The 14,236-nt window shown below is 40.5% G+C and overlaps 1 pseudogene; it reads right to left on the minus strand.

Annotated features, from left to right (window-relative positions):
• Window positions 1–426: 426 nt before the first annotated feature.
• Window positions 427–1,570, minus strand: LOC100953574 (annotated as a pseudogene).
• Window positions 1,571–14,236: the final 12,666 nt, after the last annotated feature.

A 14,236-nucleotide genomic window follows, 5' to 3' on the forward strand; every position in this document is an offset into this window, starting at 1 on the left:
GCCCGCCACAACGCCTGGCCATTTTTTGGTTGCAGCCATCATTGTTGTTTGGTGGGCCGGGGCTGGATTCAAACCCACCACCTTAGGTGTATGTGGCTGGTGCCTTAGCCGCTTGAGCCACAGGCGCCGAGCCAGCGAACATATTCTTCTCAGTGCCCCTGGGACATTTTCCAGGATAGACCCCATGTTAGGCCATAAATTAAGTCTTAATAGAGTTGGTTTTTTTTTTTTTCCCAAGGACTCAATTATGCAGTCCTTGAGTTTTTTTGCCCATCCACATGATGGGCAAAACATGTCTTCTTTGTAGCAGCTAGGCCCTACCACCACTGTACTTGGCTGAGTTCACAAATCTACTGTAACCTCTGGCTTACACTGTCATGTCTCTGACTTTCCTCTCTTACTAAGCTTTTTTTTTTTTTGGAGTAATTAAAACCTTATGCCACTGCCATAGCTAATGCTGCTATTGGAACCACCATAGCCACCTTGGTTTTCTGATTTGGCAAAGTATTGGCTGCCACCACCAATAGAGGCCAGAGCTTCTGCCTCCAAAATGTCCTCCCTTTATGTGGGTCCAAAATTTGAAGACTAGACTGATTGCTGTAATTGCCTAAATCATTCATTGTAGCTTCCACTATCTTCAAAATTGCTTCCACTACCACCACCAAAGCCACCTCCACCTCCTCTGTTGTTAGGGCTGTCATAGCTGCCACTCCCACCATAGCCACTGGCCTGGTTCCCACAACCCTGTCTACTACTTCTGTAGCCTCTGCTTCCTGCAGAGTAAGCAGGGCTATCTCCTCCATAATCATCATCATTACCAAATCCATTGCCACCATATCCACCACTACTATGGCTCCACCAAAGCCACCACAACCACTGAAGTTTCTTTCATGGTTAAAGTCATTTCCACCAAGACCACCTCCACGACCGCCACCAAGGTTCCCAGAACCACTCTGACCTCTTTGGCTGAATGAAGCACTAGCCATCTCTTTCTTCTACAGGGCTTACCTTACTTCACACTTACTGTGGCCATTCACAGTATGGTATTTCTGAATGACATCTTATCCATAGAATCACGATCACAAAAGCAAATCCCCACTTCTTGCTACTGCCTCAGTCAGTCATGATTTCAATCACTTTAATTTTCCCAGACAGATTTCCAATATTCAATATAGTCTCAGGTGATTTTCTTCAGTATCTTTTATACTACCACCAGCAAAGTTCTCTTTCACAGTTAAGTGGGCAGCAGGTCTTTGAGAATCTTCTCTGGAGACAGCTCTCCTTGGTTCCACAACTCTTCCATCCACCTCATGTGGCCTTGCATTCATTGCTGCATTCATCTCCTCCTCAGTGGCATATGTAGTAAACCCAAAGCCCCTGGAGCGCTTGGTATTGGAATCTCTCATTACCACATAGTCTGTGAGTGTCCCCATTGCTCAAAATGGCTCCCCAGACTCTCATTAGTCATTTCGAAGCTCAACCTTCCAATGAATAGCTTCTGCAGCTGTTGGGGCTCTTTAGTAGACTCTGACTTAAACACAATGGCAACAGGAAGAGAGACTTCAATCATGCTTCCTCAGCAGCGTCCACGGGCAAAAAGGAGTAAGCTAACATATGATAGAATCCAGGAATTTGAGACCAGCCCTGAGCAAGAGTGAAACCCCCATCTCTGCAAAAAATAGAAAAATTAGCCAGGCATTGTGGCGGATGCCTATAGTCCTAGCTACTGGGGAAGCTGAGGCCAGGAGGATTGCTTGAATACAAGAGGTTGAGGTTACAGTGAGCTAGGCTGATGCCACGCACTCTAACCTGGGGCAATACAGTGAGACTCTTGTCTCAAAAAAAAAAAAAATTGTTAAGATTTGGTTTGTGACCTAACATGTGAGCTATCCTGGAGAATGTTCCATGTGTGCTTGAGAAAAGTGTGTATTATTCTGCTGTTAAATAAAAAGTTCTAAATAGAGGGGGATAGGGGGCACAGTGTACAGTGCACCTCTTGATTGCAGGACACAAGTATAAGAGGGACTTTATCTAACAAATGCAATCAGTGTAACCCAATTCTTTATACTCTCAATGAATCCCAAACAATAAAAGAAAAAGCTCTAAATGCCCGTTAGGTCCATTTTGTCTATACTGGTGTTCAAGTCAACTATTTCTTTTCTTTTTCTTTTTTTTTCCTATCTGACTATTCTATACATTATTGAAATTGGAGTATTGAAGTCTTCTTCAATGATGCAGAATATTATGATGTTACTGCAATTTCTCTTTCAGATCTGCCAATATTTGCTTTATATATTTAGATGCTATGATGTGGGTGCATATATATTAAGAACTGTTTTTTACCTGAAGTCTATTTTGTCTGCTGTAAGTATAGCTACCTATCCTTTCTTTTGGTTACCATTTGCATGGAATATCTTTTTTCTAACCCCTTGCCTTCAGCCTATGTGGATATTTACAACGCATCTCTCATAGACAACTGATTGCTGGATCTTTTTTTTATCCATTAACCACTCCATGATTTTTGACTAGGGAGTTTAATCCATTTACATTTAAAACAATGTGCTTATTTGGTTTTAATCTGTTTTGCAATTGTTTTGTTCTCCTTTCTCTCTTATTGCTCATCTTTGTTGTTTGATTTTTTTTTTATCTTTTTCTGTTGCTGAGGCTAGAGTGCAGTGGCATCATCATAGTCATCAGAGCTCACTGCAACCTCAAACTTCTAGGCTCAAACAATCCTCCTGCCCCAGCCTTCCCAGGATCTAGGACTACCGGCACATGCCACCATGACCACCTAATTTTTTTTTTATTTTTAGTGGAGATGGAGTCTCACTCTTGCTCAGGCTGGTCTCAAACTCCTAATCTCAAGCAATCTTCCCAGTGCAGCCTCTCAGAGTGCTAGGATTATAAGCATAAGCCACAATGCCTGGTCTGTTACTTGATTTTTTTAAAAGGGATTTTCTCTGATTCTTTTTTTCTTTACCTTTTGTGTATCTATTATAGGTTTGTCTTTATGTTTCTCATGAAGCTTGAATAAAGTAGTTATAACATTTATTTTAAGTTCCTAACAACTTAACTTCAATTGCATATAAAAGTTCTGCCCTTATAACCCACCTTCAGACTGTGTGTTCTTATTTTTGATTCTTCTTTCTTTTTTTTTTTTAATTTCAGGTTAATGTGAGGGTACAAACAACTAGGTTACAATGTCTGCATTTGTTAGGTAGAGTCCCTCTTGTAGTTGTGTCCCCCACCCAAGAGGTGTACCATATACCCTTTACAATGTGCCCATTAAGTGGGAGCATACCAATCTCCCTCTCCTCTTCCCCTCTTTCCCCTCCTGGCTTCCCTCTCACCACCGCAACTTGAATTGAAATGAATTTTTCTCTTATGTGGGTATGTATTAGATCATCTATTGACTTCATATTAGTATTGAGTACATTGGATACTTGCTTTTCCATTCTTGTGATACTTTACTAAGAAGAATGTGTTCCACCTCCATCCAGGTTAATACAAAAGATGTAAAGTCTCCATCTTTTGATGGCTGAATAGTATTTCATGGCATACATATGCCACAGTTTGTTAATCCATTCCTGGATTGGTGGGCGTTTAGGTTGTTTCCCTCTTGGCAATTGTAAATTGAGCTGCAATAAACAGTTAGTGCATATGTCCTTATAATAAAATGAATTTTTTTCTTCAGGGAAGAGGCCTAGTAATAGGATTGCAGAATCAAATGGGAGGTCTAATTTCAGTTTTTTGAGGATTCTTCATACTTCTTTCCAAAGAGGTTGTATTAGTTTGTAATCCCACCAATGTAAAAGTGTCCCCTTCTCTCTACATCAACACCAGCATCTGCAACTTTGGGACTTTGTGATGTGGGCTATTCTCACTAGGGTTAGGTGATATCTCAGGGTGGTTTTGATTTGCATTTCTCGGATTATTAAAGATGATGAGCATTTTTTCATGTGTTTGTCAGTCATTTGTCTATCTTCCTCAGAGAAGGTTCTGTTCATGTCTCTTGCCCAGTGATGGATGGAATTGTTTGCTCTTTTTGTGTTGATTAATTTGAGTTCTCTGTAGATTCTAGTTATCACCCCTTTGTCAGATTTGTAACATGTAAATATCTTTAGTCCATTCTGAAGGTTGTCTATTTGCTTCGATTATTATATCCTTGGTTATGCAGAAGCTTTTCAGCTTAATTAAGTCCCATTTATCTTTTTTTTTTTTATTTTGAAGCGGAGTCTCATTTTGTTGTTGTGATTGCCACTGAAGTCTTCATCATAAAATCTTTCCCCAGGCTGACATCCTCAAGAGTTTTTCCCACACTTTCTTCTAGGATTTTTATCTTTTCATGTATTAGATTTGAATCTTTTATCCATCTTGAATTGAATTTTGTAAGTGGTGAAAGGTGCAGGTCCAGTTTCAGTCTTTTACATGTGATTATCCAGTTCTCCCAGCACCATTTATTAACTAGGTATTCTTTTCCCCACTGTATACTTTTGTTTGGTTTATCAAAGATCAGAGACTAGTTTCATCTCTTGGTTTTCTATTCAGTTCCATATGTCTATTTCTCTGTTTTTGTTCTAATACCACATTGTTTTAATCATTGTGGACTTGTAATACCTGAAGTCTGGTGGAGTGGTGCTATAGCTATATTGCTATAGTGGTGCAATTAGGAATTGTCTTAGCTATATGGGGTGTTTTCCATACAAAACAAAGAACTATTTTTTCCAGTTCTAAGTATGATGATGGTAATTTAATGGGCATTGCATTAAATCTGTAGATTGCTTTGGGTAGTACAGAAATTTTAACAATGTTTATTCTTCCCAGCCAAGAGCATGGCATGGTCTTCCATTTGTTAATGTCTTCTGCTATTTCTTTTTTAGGGTTTCATAATTCTCTTTGTAGAGGCTCTTCACCTCTTTTGTTAGGTATATTCCTAGGTATTTCATTTTCTTTGAAACTACTGTGTAGGGAATTGTGTCCTTGATCTGCTTCTCAACTTGGCTGTTATTGGCATATACAAAGGCTACTGACTTGTGGACATTGATTTTATACCCTGAGATGTTACTGTATTTCTTGATCACTTCCAGGAGTCCTGTGGTTGAGTCTTTGGGGTTTTCTAAGTGTAAGATCATATCATCAGCAAACAGTGAGAGTTTAACCTCCTCTATGCCCATTTGGATGCTGTTAATATCCTTCTCTTGCCTGACTAGATTGGCTAGAAGTTCCATAACTATGTTGAATAGTAGTGGCAATAGAGGACATCCTTGTCTGGGTCCAGTTATAAGTGGAAAAGCTTTCAGTTTTACTCCATTCAGTATAATAGTATCTGTGGGTTTGTCCCAGATGACTTCAATCAGTTTAAGAAATGTGCCACCTATGACTATTTTCCTAAGTGTTCTTATTAGAAAATGATGATGAATTTTGTCAAATGCTTTTTTTCTGCATTCATTGAGAGGATTGTATGGTCTTTGTTTTTGCTTGATATGGTGAATTACATTTATGGATTTGCATATGTTAAATCAGCCTTACATTTCTGGGATGAAGCCTACTTAATGGTGATGTATAACTTTTATAATGTGTATTTCTTTTTTTCTGCTAGGTTTGGAATTGGATTTCTCTTCCTTTTTGATTTCCTTGAGATGATTTCTTAGGTTGTTGATGTGCTCTCTCCCCTGTCTTGCCATGCATGGCTGCTAAGGAGAGGTCTCTTGCTCTGTCCCTCATACTTCTTTTTTTTTTTGAGATGGTCTCGCTTTGTAGCTCTCGGTAGTGCCGTGGCGTCCCAGCTCATAGAAACCTCAAACTGTTGGACTTAGGTGATTCTTTTGCCTCAGCTTCCCAAATAGCTGGATCTACAGACGCCCACCACAACACCAGGCTATTTTTACTTATTTATTTATTTTTTTGAGACAGAGTCTCAAAGCTGTCACCCTGGGTAGAGTGCTGTGGCATCATAGCTCACAGCAACCTCCTGAGCTCAAGCAATCCTCTTGCCTCAGTTTTTCTATTTTTAGTAAAGATGGGGTCTTGCTTTTGCTCAGGTTGGTCTCAAACTGGTGAGCTCAGGCAATCCACCCGCCTCAGGCTCAGAGAGTGCTAGGATTACAGGCATGAGTCACCATGCCCAGCCCCAGAGTTTACTTTCTTTATAAAGTGTACCCATTAACAAATTTTTGTCAGTATAATTATTAGTATTTTTATTTTATAACATTTATATTAGTGTTAAATATAATTTACACATCACAGTGTCACATCATTATGTATTTCTGTATATATTTACCTTTACTAGTGAGATTTATTCTTTCACGTTGCTATTAAGCATGTTTTTATTTGAATTTGAAGAATTCCCTTATGTATTTCTTATAAGGAAGGACTAATGATGCACTCTTTCATATTTTATTTATCTGGGAAAAACTTTTTCTGTCTTTCACTTTATTTTATTTATTTGTTATTTATTTTATTTTGTGTGTGTGTGTGTCTCTCATTTTTAAAAGATAGTTTTTCCAAGTATAGTATTCTTGGTTGATAGTTTCCACCTCCCTTTCAGTACTTTGAACATATCATTCTACTTTCTCATGGCTTTTCTGGGTTTCTTTTGGGAAATCTTCCAACATTCTTACTGAGATTTCTTCCTATGTGATAAGTCACTTTTCTCTTGCTGCTTTCAAAATTTTCTGTCTTTTGAATTTTGGTGATTTAAGTATAATGTGTCACAGTGAAGTACTCTTTATGTTCAACCTACTTGGGGTCCTTTGGCTTCTTGAATCTACATGTTTATTTTCATCCCCAGATTTGGGACATTTTAAGTTCTTTCTTTTCCTACCTTCCTTCCTTCCTTCCTTCCTTCCTTCTTTCTTTCTTTTTTTTCTTTCTACAGAATCTCATTCTTTTACCATGGGTAGAGTACTGTGGTCTCAACCTAGCTCATAGCAACCTCAAACTCTTGAGCTCAAGCAATCTTCTTACCTTAGCTTCCTGAGTAGCTGGGACTACAGGTGTGCACCACCATGCCCAGCTAGTTTTTTCTATTTTTAGTGTCTCACTCAAGCTGGCATTATTTTTTAATTACTTTTTCTGTCTGTCCCCCACCCCCTTTCTATTACCCCTACAATGTGTATATTGGTTTGCTTGACTGTGTCCTTTCTTCACTTCTTAGATTGATACATGATAACTGTACATGTGATATTTTGTGATTTGGGGGTACATATGATATTTTGATACTTGTATACAATGTGTTATAACCAAGTCACTATAATTAAGATATCCATCACCTGAAACATTTATCATTTATTTGTGTTGGAAACATTTAAAATCTTCTCTTCCAGATATTTTGACATATATAATAGATTATTAACTATACTCACCCTACTGTGTAATTGAACACTAGAGCTTATTCCTTCTATCTAACCACATTGTTGTGCCCATTTGTGATTCTCTCTTCACTCTTCCTCCTTCTTCCTTTTATTATTATTTATTTTGAGGCAGAATCTCATTTTGTGCTGGGCTCGAGTGCAGAGTGGTGCATGATCACAGTTCCCTACAACCTCAAACTCCTCGGCAATCCTCATCCCTCAGAATTTCAAAGTGCTGAAATTACAAGCACAAGGCACTATGCCCAGCCCTTCCCTCTTTATAATTATTTTTTCTTTTTCCTCAGTGGAGGTAGATATGGGTACTTAAGGAAAGAGTCATATCTTGATGTGCTTGCATTGCTAGTAAAACTGATTTAACAAGCTTAAAACCAATATTCAATTGTTAGTTGTAAGTAGGTTAGGAATTGAAGTAGGAAAATGATTATAGATGATGGGCAAAGGGAACAGAGATAGGAGAGAAGTGGATCACAGAAACCCAAAGTCTGGTGCAAAGTGCTCTGCTGAAGGCCTAGCCCCTTTAAGACTCTAGAGGCTATCTTGCTGAAACTTCTCCCCTCCCCCAGTGTGACTCCACTGTGCTGCTAGAGGTCACTGAGCAGACAAGGCTTCCTAAAGTGGGGCTGCCCTCTCAGGGAAAGTGAGTGGTTTTGGGGAATTAGGGAATGCAGAATATTTAAACTTCATTAAAGACAGCAAGAGTTGCTCTGGACTAGATAAGGAGAAATACATCTCCTTTCTTCTGTCACCTTGGTATGATCAGAAGTGTCAGTCTGTCTGAGTACAAGACTTCATGAGTGTTAATTGTCACTCCTATAATTTGTGTGCATGGCCTAATTGGGGTCTTCTTTGACATCCTGCTCCTGGACTGTGTTCCCTGTCCCATGATCTGTTTGTGTTAAGATCATAAATAACATAGATGAATAATAGTAAAAAATAAATCACTCTAATTAATGTAGTTAGTTAAAGAAATAGTTTAGTTAGAAAAATACAAGTGCAGCAAGAAGCATGACCTAATTGTTAACTTTCCCTCATAAGATTGATGATTAAAACAATGGAGTATGAAATAAAAACAGAGCTAGCCTGGAGCAAGGGGCTATCTGCTGGTTCTCAGGTGAAGTCAGATAGACTCCTGACCCAGCTTAAAGAAACTTTTTCTTGTGTCTTGTCTTTTCATTTTTCCCTTCATCCACTTGTCTCTGCCAGCCACGGGAGGGAACTCATGGCATAGTTTGGGGCTGGTCCCCAACATTTCTCTTCTGATGAGATAATTAAAAAATAACCTTTTAAATTTGTCTTTGTAGTGGCTGATTCTTCTGCTTGATTGGGTCTATTGTTGAAGCTCTATAGTGTATTTTTAAAATTTCAGTTGTATTCTTCAGCTCCAGAATATTTCTGTTTGGTTCATTTTTGTTATTTATCTCTGTTGAAATTTTCATTTTGTTCATGTATTGCTTTCCTAATTTTTTTTTTTTTGAGACAGAGTCTTAAGCTGTCACCCTGGGTAGAGTGCCATGGCATCACAGCTCACAGCAAACTCAAACTCTTGGGCTTAAGCTATTCTCTTGCCTCAGCCTCCCACGTAGCTGGGATTACAGGTACCTGCCACAGCACCCGGCTATTTTTTTGTTGCAATTGTCATTATTGTTTCACCTGGCCCAGGCTGGGTTTGAACCCTCCAGCTTTGGTGTATGTGGCCGGCGCCCTACCCACTGAGCTATGGGTGCCGCCTTGATTTTGTTATCTATGTTCTCTTGCAGCTCTTTAGTAAGCTCAGGTTTCTTTAAAACAATTATTTAGAATTCTTTTCCAGGTAATTTATAGATAGCCTTTTCTTTAGTATTGAATACTAGAAATTTAGTATTTTTCTTTAGTGGTCCTTGGTATATATATACTGTGTTTCCCCGAAGATAGTACCTACCCAAAAAATAAGCCCTAGCAGGATTTCTATGCATTTATTAAATATAAGCCCTACCCTAATAATAAGGCCTAGTGATGGGCATGGCTACGCAGCATATCTGCATAGCCACACCATGCATTTCAGCACAGAGAGGAAGACAACCCCTGAAAATAAGCCCTAGTGTGTCTTCTTGAGAAAAAATAAATATAAAACAGTATCTTATTTTCGGGGAAACACGGTGTGTGTGTGTGTGTATGTGTGTGTATGTGTCTATGTGTATTCCTTGCACCTTTCCCATTGGTGTCTATTCTTTTTGTCATTGTTTTGGTTTTTTGTGAGACAGAGTCTCACTTTGTTGCCCTGGGTAGAGTGCTGTGGCATCACAGCTCACAGCAACCTCAAACTCTTTGGCTTAAGTGATTCTCTTATCTCAGCCTCCCAAGTAGCTGGGACTATAAGTGCCTGCCACAACGCCTGGCTATTTTTTGGTTGTAGTTGCACTGTTGTTTGGCAGGCCCAGGCTGGATTCGAATCTGCCAGCTCTGGTGTATGTGATTGGTGCCCTAGCTGCTGAGCTACAGGCACTGAGCCTGTTGTTGCTGTTGCTCTGTTTTTTGAGACAGAGTCTTACTTTGTCACCCTCGGTAGAGTGTCATGGTGTCATAGCTCACAGCAACCTCAAACTCTTGGGCTTAAGCAATCCTCTTGCCTCAACCTCCCAAGTAGCTGGAAACACAGCCAAATACCACAATGCCCCAATGGATTTTACAGATGGGGTCTTGCCCTTGTCCAGGCTGGTCTTGAACTCCTGAGTTCAAAGCAATTCACCCTCCTTAGACTCCCAGAGTCCTAGGATTACAGGCGTGAGCCATTTGTGCCCACCTGGTGTCTAATCTTTTGAAGAAGCAGTAGCTGTTTCTAGAATTTATGTACTGGCTCCAGTCAGTCACCTGCAGGTGGACATGAGGGTACTGGCCTCACCAGAGGTGAGGGGGTACACATGAGTGATAGCATTGGGAGGAGGATGCAGCAGCTATAGTTTAGGGAGGCATGTGGCATAAGTGCCAAGTGGCTCTGACAGCAAGAGTGCATGTACATCAAGACCGTGAGGGTCCTCAGCAGTGAACGGTATGGGAGTTTGTGGTAGTGGCAAGGGCTTCTGGAATCCTCCTATTATCTTTTGCCACTGCAAGGGAACTTGCATCTAAGAAGATTCTCTTGGCCCTGAGATATGCCAGCCTAGGGGATGTGGTGACACAGGAAAAATGAAAGGTCCTTCATATCCTTTTTCTATGTAGTCATTCTTGGGTTTTGTGCTCTACTGGGTTGACACGGCTTCTTAACTGGATTCTGGAGCTCTCCCAAAGCCATTTTAGTCTGTGCATAATTGTTAACACATTGTTTTGTACAAAGGCTAGTACCTGGGCCCTCCATCTTTCTGACATTACATCCAGGTTATTCTGCGATCATCAGTTTCCCAGCTATCCCTTGGTTCAAATTTTGGGAAAATGTGGACAGAACAGTAACGTTCCCATCTTTTCTCTAGGCAGCTGCCTGCCAAAGTGTTTTGGTCTATTCATGCCCTTGGATTCAAGTTTATCCCATCTCTTGCTATAGACAATCTCTTCATCACTACAGGGAGGTAGCCTCCTGTCCCCTTGGCCCAAAAGTTTCAGACTCTCCCAGGATACCGCAGTTCAGAATTCCCAAGTCCTCTTTTTTCTCTAACCCTTATCCTTCTGGGACTATCAAAATCCTTGGGTATCACAATAAGGGGAGAAAATCCTTAATGAGGCCCTAGGGGGTTGGATCAAGCCCCAGACCCTTAAGTGGGCCCTGGGAAACCTATTAAGTAACTTTTCTTATTGAGAATAAGTATTCCCTCTTTACTGGGAATAGAAGTCACAAGATCAGAGAAGATGAAGGAAAAAGATGTGGTAGAGGTTGTTTGCTCCCATTCCTTATGAATCCTACAGCTGACCTTGCTGCTTTATTATTTCTGTTTATAGAGAAGTTTATGTTTGATCGGGGCCTTGAAAAATGAGCAAATTTCCAGGTGGGAAAAGGACATTCTGATATTGGAGAAGAAGGTGTAAGATCAGGGAGAAATGGGTTTTTGTGGCATATTCAGGTTGTTGTGTGGCTCTCCAGTAAGGAGTAAAGCAGAAGATGGTGTAGAGTGATACCAAAATCCATTGTGGTCCCACATTGTGATGGCTGCAATTGGACTTATTCTGACCAGAATCCAAGTCACCTTCTCCTCGACCCAGAATTGATCTCTCCCTCTCTCAGGAGTCATTTCTAGGACTCATATTCCCTCCAAGGTATGAGAGTGAGTAGTGAGCCTTGCCAACCAAAGAGCTGAGAGTTAGAGAAGCCTGCACTTCAGGGTATGATGGTCCTGAGTCTTAATGTTTGTTTTAAATGAATGTCCCACATTCTGGTCTTTTACCTCCAGAGATAGCACAGTAGAGGCTATGGAAGATGACTCCTTATAGGGTGTGGGTGGAAGTCATGTTTAAAGTAGAGAAAAAGTCCTATAAGGAGGGAGTCTTAGGTCCTAAAGGCTGATGAGACATAAAAGATTCCAAATATCTCTTTCTCTCCCTCCCCACCTCTTGTGCAGCTCAGAGTCACTTGAGCTAGGGCCGATCCAACAAATGGGGTGTGTGTTCACTCTTATTATGTTGGCTGCTACCCATCGGTACGCCCACCTTTGCCTCATGCAGCCTCTGGATGTGTACCTCATTCTGGTTCTGCACCTCTTTGTCTCTGTGTGCACCTCTGGGTCTGCTGGGTCCTTCTCTTTCAGTTCTCATTTGCATGTGGAAATACAAACAGATAAGAGAGATACAGAGAAGAAGAAAGTCTGCCTACAGAAAAGAACAGACTTTGAAATCAGTCAGACCTGGAGACAAATCCTGGTCCAGGGAAAAGCTATGTGATTCCTTTAACAAGTCAATCTCTGAGTTTCAACTTTCTTATGAGTAAATTAATAATGGTGACGTTTACTACTGCATAGTGGTCTTGCAGGAATTAAATAATATTGTGCTTGTAGTGTGCTTAGAACATCACTTGCCCTGCGGGGGTGTTTAATCTGCAGGCAGGTGGGCTGCATACTGATTTTGTGAGGACATTGTTTGCTTATCTGTGGTGTCAGAGGTCATGAAAAATATGCACACGCACACATATATACATATTTTTGTGTTTTGCTAATCAGCTTTGTTAGTGTTTGTGATTTAATGTGTGGCCCAAGACAACTCTTATTCTTCCAAAATGTGTCAGAGAAAAAAAGTTTGGATAGCCCTGACTATAAGGGCTCAACAGTAGTAGTGGCAATAGTTATAGCAGTGATAGTAGTTGTATTGTTGTTTTTATTCTATTGTCTCACTCGCATTAGCGTTTAGAGGGAATATGGAGATATTGCCAATGAAGTATAGGTAAGTTGGAGGCAATGTTAGTGCCACCTCACAATTGTCCAGGTAAGAATAGAGGAAGGACCAGAGGAGGAGAGTAGAAGGAGAAGAGAGACAGGGGCTAAGAACGTAAGGGCATTTCAGGTCTTGGAATCAGAGCTGCCAGGAAAGGTAATACTGGTCTATTGCCTGCCCCTGTCACCCAGCTCCACGTGTTTCCTTCTTTTCTCTCCCACTATTTTAATCTCTTCAGGTAAGGCTTCCATCCAGAGATTTTCACTAGAGTAGAATGTGACAAGGACATGGTGAGCAGGGAACAAAGTGAAAGGACTGAGCACATCATGCTAGTTTGATATTTTGCATTCATTAATACTTCCTAAATGCGGGGACCACTGTGCCAGATGCTTTCCATACATCACTTAAATCAATTATAAAAACATTCCTGTGGGACTGAGGATGTTGCTTGGACTTGAAACGGTTAAAAACTCTTGATAAGCTCTTGTAGGTGGCAAGTGAAGGAGCTGAAATTTATTGAAATAATCATGTGGGTTTTGTCCTATATTTTACTAATATGGCATATTACATTGGCTAATTTTTATATGGTAAACGACCTTGGAATGTTGTGATACATTCCACTTGGCCATTGTATATGATTTAAAAAAACCCCAAAAACCTGATGTATGTGAACCCCAAAACTCCTATTTGTTCCACTGTGCCATACTGGCTCCATGAAAAACAACAGGCACTTGCTCTCAGAAGATTGGAAAGTTATATCTTGGGGTGCCCTCACTGGCCACCACACTTGAGTTCCTCATCAAGGGGGAAAATGGGGAATCTCAGATTCAAAGGAAAAATGTGACTTGAGCACATTACATACCATATGGGAGGTCAGAAAGGAGGAGAAGCCAAACCTCTGACGCCAGCCCCCAGAGGGGCTGAGGCTACTGCAGAGTCAGATAACAAAGCACACCAGAATGTGTTGCACTCTGGCATGCACACGTCCAAATGAACACTTGCACAAATGCATTGGAATAGCTAGAAAGAGCCTGCTTTGTGTTTTTGAGACAGAATCTCACTTTGTCACCCAGGCTGGAGTGCAGTGGCCTCATCACAGCTCATTGCAACCTCAAACTTCTGAGTTCAAGCCATCCTCCTGCCTCAGCCTCCATAGTAACTGAGATGACAGGTGCATAGCACCCAGCTAATTTTTCTAGTTGGTCTTGCTATATTGTATAGGTTGGTCTCGAACTCCTGGACTCAAGTGATCCTCCTACCTCAGCCTCCCAAAGTGCTAGGATTACAGGTATGAGCCACTATGCCTGCCTAAAAGAGCATTTTTGATAAGTATATTGGTCTAAGGCCCTTTTAAGATCTGAAGATTAGTGTCAATCATGTTTACACTTAATTTAACATCTCTCTTTCTGAGATTTTTACAATTATAAATTAAGCTGATGTCTTCAAAATTTTCTATGGGTTCCTGAGACATCAAAATAACTTTTATAAAAAGGATGATTAATGGGTAGCACCTGTGGCTCAAAGGAGTAGGGTGC

This window comes from Otolemur garnettii, unplaced genomic scaffold (genome assembly GCF_000181295.1).
Source record: "Otolemur garnettii isolate 467f Iridium unplaced genomic scaffold, OtoGar3 scaffold00092, whole genome shotgun sequence".
NCBI lineage: Eukaryota > Metazoa > Chordata > Mammalia > Primates > Galagidae > Otolemur > Otolemur garnettii.